This window comes from Mandrillus leucophaeus, unplaced genomic scaffold (assembly GCF_000951045.1).
Source record: "Mandrillus leucophaeus isolate KB7577 unplaced genomic scaffold, Mleu.le_1.0 Scaffold333, whole genome shotgun sequence".
NCBI classification, from domain to species: domain Eukaryota; kingdom Metazoa; phylum Chordata; class Mammalia; order Primates; family Cercopithecidae; genus Mandrillus; species Mandrillus leucophaeus.
The window spans coordinates 2,931,232-2,943,578 of record NW_012103510.1 but is presented as its reverse complement, the minus strand read 5'-3'; the positions used below and the strand labels follow the sequence as shown (position 1 = coordinate 2,943,578).

The 12,347-nt window shown below is 46.2% G+C and overlaps 1 long non-coding RNA gene across 1 annotated transcript; it reads left to right on the top strand.

The window, feature by feature from the left end:
- The first annotated feature begins 7,240 nt into the window (after positions 1-7,240).
- On the top strand, positions 7,241-8,188 carry LOC105545628. The gene is made up of 2 exons (XR_001006961.1): positions 7,241-7,375; positions 7,976-8,188. It is a non-coding gene; the product is annotated as an uncharacterized LOC105545628 (long non-coding RNA).
- The last annotated feature ends 4,159 nt before the right edge of the window (positions 8,189-12,347 follow it).

Sequence of the window (12,347 nt, the reverse complement as noted above, 5' to 3'; positions counted from 1 at the left end):
TAAGACTAGGAAAACACGTTGAAAACTAGGAAAAACAGCAACAAAAATCAACTAAATATGTTGTTACTGTTGCTAAGGATTTTCTCCTTAGAATAATTTAGGATTTTCAAACATTGCTGTTTGCCAAATACTGTAGATAAATGGCCAGGTTCTTCCTATCCCTAGGATTCCTTTTTTTTTTTTTTTTTTCTTCACAGATTTTGAGAACAAGGGGGAGACATAGTATGGAAGATTAAGATTCCATTAATCTTACAGAACTGTGTTGTCACCCAAATTCCTGCTTGTTTGAACATGACATCTTCATAGATTCAGGATTCACTAACCTCTATAGCTGGTTCTTGAAAATTATCTGGCCAGATAGTTTTGCATCTGCTTGGATGATTGTAGACTGAGATGTGAATGGAGGATAAAGTATTAGGCCTTCGCTGAGTGACTGCCAACCAAGAAGTATTTATCGGACACTTACTAGGTATCTAGGATTGTATCAGAGGGAATATGAGATGTGTCCCTGCCCTACCTAGTTTTGACGACAGAATATCTATTAAAGGCTACTTAGCTGAAGGGTAAGGGTGACAGGTGTAGGGGAAGCTTTGGGAAGTGGTGTGGTGTGATGGAAAAAGTGGCAGAGTAGGGACGAGAGACTTGCATTCTAGCCCTGTTTCTGTCACTTGTTCTGTACACTTAGACAACAGCTTGCCCTCTTGAGCTTTAGTTTCCTCCTCTGCATAATGAGAGGGTTAGACTACTGAATTTTATAGGAAAAAAAATACAAATTCCTGGGTCCCAGGCCATGCCTGCTGAATCCGACTGTTCAGGAAGAGGCCTAGGAAATCTGTGAGGGAAGGCTCCCCAGGGGAATCTCGTGACCAGCCAGGTATGAAATCTGCTAACTGGAAGATCTCAAAGGTTCCTTCACTTTTTGTGCTTTTGTGATCATGTAACGTTACTGTATTATTCTACATAAATGTGGGTACTTGGATGTTTATCATACTGTTTCTCTGTGTTTACATACTAATTTATGTAAGAAATGCATTTTAGTCTGTGTACCTCAACCTGCTGTTTCCTAGAGTTGTTAGTAGTCTTTGAATACAAATAAGACTTAAGAGGATATTTGATGTTATTTACCTGGGTATTTTCTTTCCCTTTTATTTATTTAGAGGAAATTGAGATTCTAGGAGTCAAAAAAATGAAAACAAAATCCTTAGGCAAAGTTAAAGAAAAAAATTACATTATTTCTTACTATTTGCTACTTTATAATGAAAATTTTAAAATTATATGAGAAAATTTTTCTCTGGGATAACAAATCCTTGTCATAAAGTAAGAGGTCTTTTTAAAGTAGGTAGGCTATAAGGCCTGTAATTTAAAATAATACCCCTTTCTCTAGGGGTTGGTGCAATTCTCCATTAATGAAGATAATGTTTGAATTCCTCAAAGCAGGGGAGGAGTCGGGGAGGAGAAAGGGATGTTAAAACGAAAACTCACGTGCAAAAGAGGAGGTGGAGGAAGAAGGAATGTAAACCCCTTAAAGCAGATGTGTGTGGGGCCATATGAAGGCCAGGATTCTGCGGGTGTCAGGGGATTTCCCCTCTTGACAGAGACTGGGGTTTTAGACTGAGGCTTCCTACAGGGAGTTCGCATTGCACCTCTCCGTTCCCCTTTCAGACCTCTTTTTGGGGAGAAGAGATGGGAGGAGGGGAGAAAGACTGTTCATCTTATTCTCAATGCTGGAGCAGCTGAAGGTTTTCTCTTGAGTCAGGATGCAGTGGCAACACATTAACCAGCCAGTGTGGCCAAGGATAGTGGAAGAGTGGGAAAGGAAGGTCTTCCTCCTCCCTGATCGTAGCATCCATCAGTCTCTGTAGCCAGATTACTCAAGAACCCCATTTGATTTCCTGGCCCTTTGCCTTGGCAGTGATGGCATTTTTATTTCACTGTGTTTTAAAGTCTTCATTTATTTTTGTAACATGGGTTAGGGAGAAGGGCCACTAATGGAGGGATTGTCCTTTCAAGCACCACAGCTTCAGATATAATTAGCACTTTTAAATACTGTCCACTTTGACTTAAACATTTCTAGAGGGAGTATATTGGAGACTCAACTGCCCTTGGTTTTAGTTTATAAAATGGCCTAGTACTGTGGAATTTTAATTTTAGAAAGTCTTAGCATCAGATCATAAACATTCATTAAAAGAACTCACATCCCATTTGAAACTTCCCAGGGGAGTTGCGATTCTTAGTAGATAGGTAGAAAGGGGCTCATTTTCTACGGCATTTCCCATTTCTAGTATCTTGTTCAGCATGTTTTATTTTTATTTTTTGTCTGCAGAACATCCTATATTTATGAGAACATTCTTTAAGAAGACCACCATATAGAATACCCCTTCCTATCAGCTCACTCTGATTTAGCCTTAATTTTGTTAAATTTTTTAGAGATGAATGAAGTGCTGCTGTGGAAAGAAATGTACATATACTATTTCTGTATCATTAAAATTACATTTTTATGGTTCCTTTTCCTGGATTTCTTTGGGAGAAGGGTTTTGGGTTATGGGAAAGCTGGAATTGGGTCTCTGCAACACTTTAAGTTTTTGCTGTGGTAAGATTTCTTTGAGGAAATGCTTTACCCAGCCATATCTGTGTTTCTTGATCAGGCCTCTACCACCATTACAATTGCTTCAGAAAACCTCACACACTTACCCTGTTCTGGGAGATGTGCCAGTGGCATTATGGTGCTGTGTGGCTCCTTGATCTAGCCAAGTATTTCCGACCTCTGATGCTTGTTAAAACTCAGCTGCTCCAGCCTCCAAGCCACTCCAACCAGAAGCTGTCCCCCGCTGCTTCATTCCATCATCTATAAACATGACCCCAACACCGTTGACTAAGGAGCAGTGTGTCTCATTCTTTTTTCTTTTTTTTTTGAGATGGAGTCTCGCTTTGTCGCCCCAGTTGGAGTGCAGTGGTGTGATATTGGCTCACTGCAATCTCTTGTCTTTCAGGTTCCAGCGATTCTCCTGCCTCAGCCTCCCGAGTAGCTGGAATTACAGGCGTGTGCCGCCATGCCCGGTTATTTTTTGTGTTTTTAGTAGAGACAGGGTTTCACATGTTGACCAGGCTGGTCTCGAACTCCTGACTTTGAGTGATCTGCCTGCCTGGGCCTCCCAAAGTGCTGGGATTACAGGTGTGAGCCATCACGCCTGGCCAGTAGTGTGTCCCATCCTACTACAGCTGCCACAGAGGCAGTTAAATATTTTACTTTTTTGTGATGACCAGAGGAATGGTCACATGACGTACTGTGGACTGAAATTCCTACTTTGGTCTTCTTTTAGGTAACAGATCAACCTTCCTTGGAAATTATTTGGAGTTTAAGTCACTTAATGTGCCATGATAGGAAAGCTAGAATGGTCTGAGTTTGTAATAGTGGTATTAACAGTACATTGAAGAACATTTCTGTTTCAGAACCCCATGGGTGGATATACATGCTGATATCCAAACAATGCTGTTCTGACAGCACTGCTCTTCCTTGTCAGAGTCAAGGGTTGGCACACTTTCTCATAGTCCCCACTCCTTGTGACTCTGGGTCTGTTAATGTGACGGTGACAGCACATTCCTTGTGCCCTTGTGCGGATCTGGACAGTTAAGTGAAAACAAGTCCTTGTCAGAAGAAAGCTGGCCTGGCTGAAAAGGAGGAGCCACTGGCCCTCCCCTAAGCCCCTTTTCCTGACTTGCTGAGGCATGTTGTCCCTCATTATCACCTGAAGAACGTGTGTGCACTGCCTTCGAGCAGCAGTTCTCCATTCAATCCTGGTTGCATGTTGAATTCACACAGGGAGATTTTAAAGACGCCAGTGCCTGTGTGCACCCCGGACCTATTGGAATCTGAAGATAGGGCCAGGAGTGGGTCCTTGTCAAAGCTCCTTATGCATTTCTGTTTCAGAACCCCATGGGTGGATATACATGCTGATGGCCAAACAATGCTGTTCTGACAGCACTGCTCTTCCTTGTCACGTTCAAGGGTTGGCACACTTTCTCATAGTCCCCACTCCTTGTGACTCTGCGCAGCCAGGATTGGGAACAAATTGTCAGGAGGAATGGAGTTTTCTGAGGGAGACAGAATCAACTTGGCATTCCCTGGTGGAACATTCTGCCCTCGAGAAAGAGAATGTGGATATGAACAAGCTCCTCGGGGGAAAGTAGAAAATTTCTTGTAAAGCTACCAGCCCAGTCCCTTAAGGAAGTGCCCGAGGAACATATGAGGAATGTGTTCCAGAGGCGGGACAGATAATTTAGAAGTAGGATGAAAATTTCACTATTTGTGAAGAGGACGTAAAGATATCCTTAAAGGGGCATGATGACGGTGCTATTCTCTTTGTTTAGGAAATATTTCAGAGATAAACCTCAAATGTATAAAAAGAAAAGAGAGAGCTCACCAAGTTGATTAGGGAAGAAAGAAGGTAGGAGAATTCTTGGGGAGGGACTGTTTTGGGGCAAGCTTTCGAGCCTGTCTTCGCGCTGAACTGTGGGCAGTCAGGTCTCCGTGGGCTGCCAGCGTCAGTAGACCCCTTGGAGTGTGGATTTGATTGGAGAGGAGGTCGATTCTGAGGTCTAATTAGAGTAATTAGATGAGTGGAGACTGAAAGGGATATTATAAGAATAGTGTAATTCACCCAGCAGGCTGACCCTTATTACAAAAGTGTGACTGAAATGTGCAAGTTGCGTCCACTCTTCTGACTGTACCACTTTACTAGAAGTTAATGAAAACCTTTAAATTCTGTGTATGAAGTCACCTTACAAATAACACACAAACCTGTTTTCACACCCAATATGGCCTTTTCCAAAGTAAGTAGTTTGAAGTTACACTGGGGTTTGAAGAGTTGGCGAAGTTGACTGTACTGGAGATGCCTTCCTGTGTCCCTCTCCTCCAGCCCTCCCCAACTTTAGCAGACTTTGGAAGCGACCCCTCAGGCCTTGCCTTGCAGGTTCTATTTGGTGGCAGGCAGGACTCAGCAGCCTGCAGTAAATGCAGTCAGGCCTCAGGCCATGAAGAGTGACTTCTTAGCTGTGCCTTCTTATTGGCTCCAGAGAGGCGAGGATACTCCTGGGTTAGTGCGTGGTGGGGCGATGACATTGGAATATATTGTGTTTTAAACAAATGTGTATTTTGTGGGGTCTGGCCATCTCTGCAAACTTCAGACTGTTTTGTTCCGACGTATTTCTGAACTGTGCCCTGTAGGTCGCCCACTGGGGGTGGGATGGGCCGCTGCAGGTTGGAAGGACTAAGTGCAGTTTCAGGTTTCTGTTCAGAGGTCACCTCCCTAAAGAGGCCTTCACAGACCACATTAGTCGGGGCGTGCTGGCAAATGTTTAACAACCAACTCTTGGGGGCTGAGAGGCAACCCTGTTTGTAGCCTCTGCTCATTTGGTGGTATAAATACCCCCATCACGGCCAATTGCAAGCTACCAAAATGACACCTTTGAAGGAACTAGGGAAGACTTACATAGTGGGATTAACACAAGTACATAGCGTTTCCACCATACAGATACAATAAATACCTGGGCACGAACCACGGTGTCAGACAGCAGCCTATGAACCAAACCAGCTCAGCACCTGATTTTATGAACCACATTTGATTGGAACACAGTCATGATCATTTATCTAAGTACAGGCTGAATATCCCTTATCTGAAATGTTTGAGACCAGAAGTGTTTCAGGTTTCAGATGTTTTTGGATTTGGGAATATTTGCAGTACCGGATGAGCATCCCTAATCCAGAAATCCAAAATCCAAAATGCTCCAACAAGCGTTTTCTTTGAGTGTCATGTTGGTGCTCAAGAAGTTTTGGATTTTGGAGCATTTCAGATATTTGGATTAGGGAGCATTTAAGATTTTCAGATTAGAGATGTTCAGTCTATATTATCAATGCTTTTGTGCTACAATGGCTGAGTCAAATAGTTTTGACTGAACCCTTATGGCTCACACAGTCATTAAATGGCCCTTCCCAGAAACAGTTTGCTTACCTTTGGCATAGAAAATGGTAAAATGTAAAATAGTTAGGAAGTAATGAGTTGTGAGTATTTGTTACCTTTGTTTTAAATATAATTTCATTTTAAGTTTATATAATTTGGTAGTTTAATAATTCGATAATAGATCCATCCAAGAACTGACTCGCAAAATTCCTGAAAATTTTATAATGGGCTCTTGTGAGCCATGGATGCCAGCTCCAGTTTACTTCTGCCATCATCTCAAACGCACCTACAGGCACTTATAGACTCCTGCGCGCTTCATTTTCTCCACAGCACTGATCCCCTGGCCGCATGGCTCATCGTGGGCTCCTCAGGACTTCCCGGAGTCCCTTCAATTGTCTTTCCTTACCACCTTGATGAGTGCCTGGCACAAACCTCCCGCCTCAGCCTCCTGAGTAGTTGGGACTGCAGGTACACACCACCACGCAAGCTGACTTTTTACATTTTTGTAGGGAGGGGCTTTCACTATGTTGTCCAGGCTGTTTCAGCCTTTTATTCGTAGAAGCCCCACTCACTATTGTCCTTGTGCTCAGAATTAGATCACTGTCCCCATTTCTTTCGAGAAAGCACAAGACATCTCCGTCTCTAGTTCCCCACATAATGCTTCCTCTCAGAAGTGGAGACATCGTAGAACTCCCCTCCTCGGGCTTTGATGAACTTTGAATGAAACCATGCACGGAAAGTGCTTATCACAGTGCCTGGCACTCCGTAGCCCCTCAGTAAACAGCAGCCACCAGTGGCAGCAGCAGCAGCATTAGTACTAACATCGTAAACATGAACTTGAGAGACAGGGTGCAAGTCTAATCAGCAGGTCTCTTTCTGCCTCTCATCTCCCTCCACGATCCTATTTTGAGGCACACTCTGGAGTCTTTAGATGGTTTTCTGAGATTGAGATTTTCGCAGGCATCTTGTCCTCCTGAGTGCAGCAGCACCATCTTGTGGTCATTACTGGTTATGGCGCTGTCCCAGATCTCAGCTCCCGAACTCCGAGCGGCAACCAGAACCCAGGCTTGGGAGGTAGCATGGATTTTTGAAAGCCAGTGTGGCAGTCGGGGCAACACACTAGATTACACACTACATCCAAGACGGATTAAGTTTCCTCTGAGTCATTTCGGGACAGCTGCTTAGTTAAGTTGGCCATTTCTGTTTGGGGTTGTCCTCTCTCATAATGGGCTCTGTCTTGCCCTTTCTCTGTATCTGCGGCTCCCTCTGGCTTGAGCTTTCAGGCATCTTCTACAAACGGGGTTTAAAATGAGCTAGCGCCATCTACTGGGCGAATGTCGTAAGGTCTGTTGTGAGGTCCTGAAATCTGCAAAGGAATGAATGAATTACAAATCTGTGGCTTTACTGGGGGAATGTCGGTCTGATGTCCCCTCCCTTTATTAGCGACCCTTTCTCGGTGTAAGCCTCATATCTACTGTGCTAACTTTAGTACAGGTTACTTTGTCAGGATCCTAGTATGAAAACCAACCGCACTGTCTTCAGTGCTTCCCAGAGAGGGAGGGGTCTTTGGACCAGCCTGCGTGGTAGTCATTCAGGGGCCTTTAAGAATGCAGGCTCTGGCTGGGCGTGGTGGTGCTCACCTGTAATTCCAGCACTTTGAGAGGCTGAGGCGGGCAGGGCTTGGGGCCAGGAGTTTAAGACCAGCCTGGGCAACACAGCAAGACCTTGTCTCTACAAAAAAATAATAATAACAATAAAAACTAGACAGGTGTAATGACGCACGCCTGTAGTCCTAGCTACTTGGGAGGATGAGGCGTGAGCATCACTTGAGCCCAGGAATTGGAGGCTGTAGTGAGCTATGATCACACCACTGCACTTCAGCCTGGACGACAGAGCAAGACTCTGTCTCTAAAAAAGAGAATTTGGTCTTGGAGGCCCTGTGCAAAACCTACAGCATCAAGATCTCAGGGAGGGCCCTGGAATGTGCATTTTGAATACTTCCCCCTTTCCCCACCAAGAGAATCGGGCACACGCTGAAGTGTGAGAACCACTGCCATTATGGAGAAGAGGCTTCCCGCCCCGCTCACCCGCCACTCTAGAAATCCAGAGAAGAGATTCCACTTGGATTAAGACTTGCATAAGTGGGGAGTTGAGTCCAGTCTCTCTCCCCCACTGCAAGACCCTGTTGCAGTGACATGTAATAATAATAAAAAGACTTGCATGAACTCCTTTCTGTGCAAATGAGAGCGAGCATCTCTCACAAAGCCACAGTGCCCCTGTCGCTCATTTTATGTGTGGATTCAGTGATAACAGACCCAAAGTCCTGGGACTAGCACCTAGCACACCATGGGGGCTCAAATGGGTCACTACTGCTGCTGTTACCTGTGTGAGGCCGGCTGGAGGCCTCCTCAGCGTTCCTCACCCCCTCCCATCCACCTCTGCTTGGGAGGTGAGGGAAAATGGTTTACACTTTCATACCCACGCTCGGCCTGCCACCTTGGGCTCTTCTCCTTCGGCCTGCCACCTTGGGCCCACTTCAAACAAAGCACAAAGCTGTGTTGGAAAGATTCCAGTACTGAGGTCACCCCCTTCCTGGGTGGTGCCTCTCTGAGCCTCAGTTTCCCCATTCCTAATACAGATAATTGTATTAGAGTCTGCGCTGTCCCTTCCAGCTCTGACGTTCAGGGCAGCTCAGGGCTTTGGAAGCCTCTGCCCCATGTGGCACTTCCGTGGTGTCTGGGTCTGGTGTATGCAGAGACCCCTCCTCAGAATGCTGATTCCTCTTGCTTTGGTTTTTTCTCTACCTGCTACCCCTAACCAATTTTGCACAAATTGTGAGTCATGTAGGTGCTTGTTTTTCAAAAGCCTTCATGTTTTGCGTACCTCATCCCCAGCAATTCTGTTGCTAGGAAATTTTTCTAAGGCAATCATGATCACAGATGTGCCCAAGATTAGCCATCAGACTCCAAGCAGCACTGCTTGTAAGGGGGGCCACACTTGAAAAAGTTAAATGTGCAAGACCGTATAAATGATGGTACAGCTAGACTATACTGTAACCATTAACCATGTGCAGTCATTAATGATTCTTCTGGAATGTAATTTTTTTAAGGACATGAGCAAAATTTCACAATAGATTAGGTGAAAAAAGTAGATTATTAAAAACCTATGTATCATAATAGATCTAATTTCGTGTATACAAAAATTTGTGGCTGGGCATGGTGGTTCATCCCTGTAATCCCAGCACCTTGGGAGGCTGAGGTGGGTGGATTACCTGGGGCCAGGAGTTTGAGACCAGCCGGACCAATATGGTGAAACCCCGTCTCTACTAAAAATAAATAAATTAGCTGGGCTGTGGTGGCATGCCTGTAATCCCAGCTACTCAGGAGGCTGAGGCAGGAGAATTGCTTAAACCCAGAAGGCAGATGTTGCAGTGAGCTGAGATTGCGCCACTGGACTCCAGCCTGGGTGACAGAGGGAGACCCTGTCTCAATAAATAAATAAATAAATACATAAATAATTGTGCAGGTACTGAAAAGTTTGTCTGCAGGGAATACGCTGATTCCTGAGGTGACAGTGAGTGCAGATAACTTTCATGTTTGTGTTTTTTTCTTGTCAGTATTATCTAAATTAAAACCTGTGGTTGACTGAATGGCAGGATGTGTAGGGAGGATGGTCAGGAAGGGGCCATTAATCAGTAGGAGAGAACGGACACCAGAAAGGGTGTGGGCTGTCAATCAAATACTGTTGAGGTGTTTGGGAGTGTGGAATGGTCACCTCCGAGGTCATCTGCATGATAAAGACCCACGTGGACTTCCACCAGTTTTGAAAAGAGACCTGGCCATCCTGGGAAGAAAAAGACTGTCTGGAAGGGCTGTGGCTGGGCCCCTGGAGATCGAGGCTTTCATGGCTCCCTGGAGGGAGTGCATTGCGGCTGGCATGGAGGGTGAGGCTGCCAAGAGCTCACCACATCAAAGGGGTGGGCGTGGCAGTGGGGGGCTCTGGGGTGCACCAACGGTTTCGATCAAAACAGAAGCCATCTCCAGATCAGGAGGAGCATTCCGTGTGGTGGGGGTCCTGTAGAGGATAGTATACGGCATAAATGTCAGGGTCACACTCGGGAGACTGAGGCAGCTGAGCCAGGAGGCGAGGAAGAAAGAGGAAGACTATATTCTGTCCAGTTGGTATAAAAATCAGACTCAGCCAGCATCGCCCTCTGCTCTATGTTCAGCCCTCCAGGTAGCCGCCTAGAAAATCTTTTCACACCCATTGTCCCACCCTCTGAGTAGACAGAATGGAGAGTTTTATTTCACAGCTGGAGAAACTAGGGCTAAAGGAGCTCGATGATCTCACCGGGGTTACTTGCGAATCAGACCTATGCTGTGGGACTGTCCCGCAGGACGAGAGCAGCAGCTAGGAGTGACCATGGGGAGCCCCCTTGCCCTATAGGTAAATGCCATCACCCTTTCCCAGCCTCAGATGATAGGGGTTCCGGGACAGAGGGACACCTTGAACATAGGGTGCTGTGGAGAGTGGCGCGTGCCTGGAACATGCTGTGTGGACAGAGGAGGTGGGAGAGAGGAGATGGTTTGGGCTAAGACGAAGAGCAACTGTGGGAGGGACTGCGTTCTGGAGACCCCAGAGCAGGGGATGAGGAAGAAATTGATCAAGCAATCCTCCCAGCTCCACCTCCCAAAGTCTTGGGATTACAGGCATGAGCCACTGTGCCTGGCCTACCTGGAGTGTGGTGTGTCTGCTCTCTGGGCCTCAGTTTCCCCACTTGGTGAACATTGGGCCCTGTGTTAGGTACTTCCGATATATGCTCTCTTATTCTTGTGAGAACCTCATTCCCAATTATCTGATGAGAAAGCTGAGGCTCAGGCAGAGCCAGTGCCTCTACTGGCCTGGCATTGGCTCTAAAAATGAGGAGTGGGAGGAGGGCAGGTTGGTCCAAGATGATCCCCTCAGCTCCTGCCTGCTTCTGCGGTCTCTCTGGAGGTGGCTGCAAGGCTCTGCTGGGCTCCAGCACTGTCCCCTCCGCTAGGGAGCAGTTGGCAGGGTTCCCACTGTTCAGTCAGGTAAGGGCCTGCTGCTCTTTGATGTGGCCTGTGTTTGGTACCCATTCTCTAGCCCAGAGTGCCAAGACAGCATGCCATCTACCCTGCCTGGGAGGGCGGCCTTGTGCTCAGCTTAAATTTTATTTCCTCCAGCCCCTGGTAGCCCCTTCACCCCTGCCAGCCTATCTGCTGTGGGCGCAGCTCCAGTTCTGTCACATTCTGCCCATGTCCAGGGCTATGCACAGAGCTGCAGTGCCGGTGGGGAGGGGCGCTGCCAGGGGAGGCCCAGAATCTAGACCCTGGATGACCCTGGGGAAGCATGGGCTGCTCCCTCTTCCTTTCTTTCTTTGTTATTGAGATGCATCTTGTTATCCTAAAGGGCACTGGGCCCCTGTATAGGGCTCATGGAAATTTACATTTCCACACGCCTATGCAGCCATACATCAGGTCAGCCTGGGGACCCTTCCCAGCACCTCCAACGCTCCTTCTGCTCCCGCAAGTCAAGTTACTTCCCTGCACCAGTGATCACCACTATTTTGATTTCCGTCATTGTAGATCCCTGTTATCAGGTTTTGAACTTATCTAAGGAGAGTCATGGATCGTGCACACTTCAGGTAGTGTCTGACGTCATGCTGTGTGCATCCTGTGGGCTGTGTCTGTTGTATATGTCCATGATTCTACTTCATAGCTATGTGCTCTCTTATGTAAATACACCATCGTTTATTTATGGTTCTCCTGCCGATGGAAAGGGGCATTGCTGACAGTTCGGGGCTACTACACATGACACCACTGTGATCCTTCTTGAGTTGGTGGATTTTAGCTTTAGGAGAGACAGCTACAGCCTTTTCCAAAGTGTACACTCCTTCCTTCTTTTATTATTATTTTTTAACCAACTCCACTGAGGTATAATTTACATACAGTAACACACACATTTTTTAAGTAAACAGTTAGATGAGTTTTGACACATTCATGAATTTATTTTTTATGAGACCAAGGTCTTACTATGTTGCCCAGGCTAGTCTCAAACTCCTGGACTCAAGCAATCCTCCTGCCTCACCCTCCCAAGTATCTGGGACTACAGGCATGCACCACCATGCCCAGCCAATTTTAGAAAATTTTGTAGAGTTGGGGATCTTGTTATGTTGCCTAGCCTGGTGTTGAATTCCTGACCTCAAGTGATCCTCCTGCCTGGGTGTCCCGAAGCTCTATTACAGGCATGAGCAACCACACCAGGACCTGACAAACTTTCTTTTAGTGTTGAAGTTCAGTGACTTGGAGTAGTCACCTCCAGCTCAAGGTGCATGTGCCTGCATGTTCCTTCCTTTTTTTGATAAAA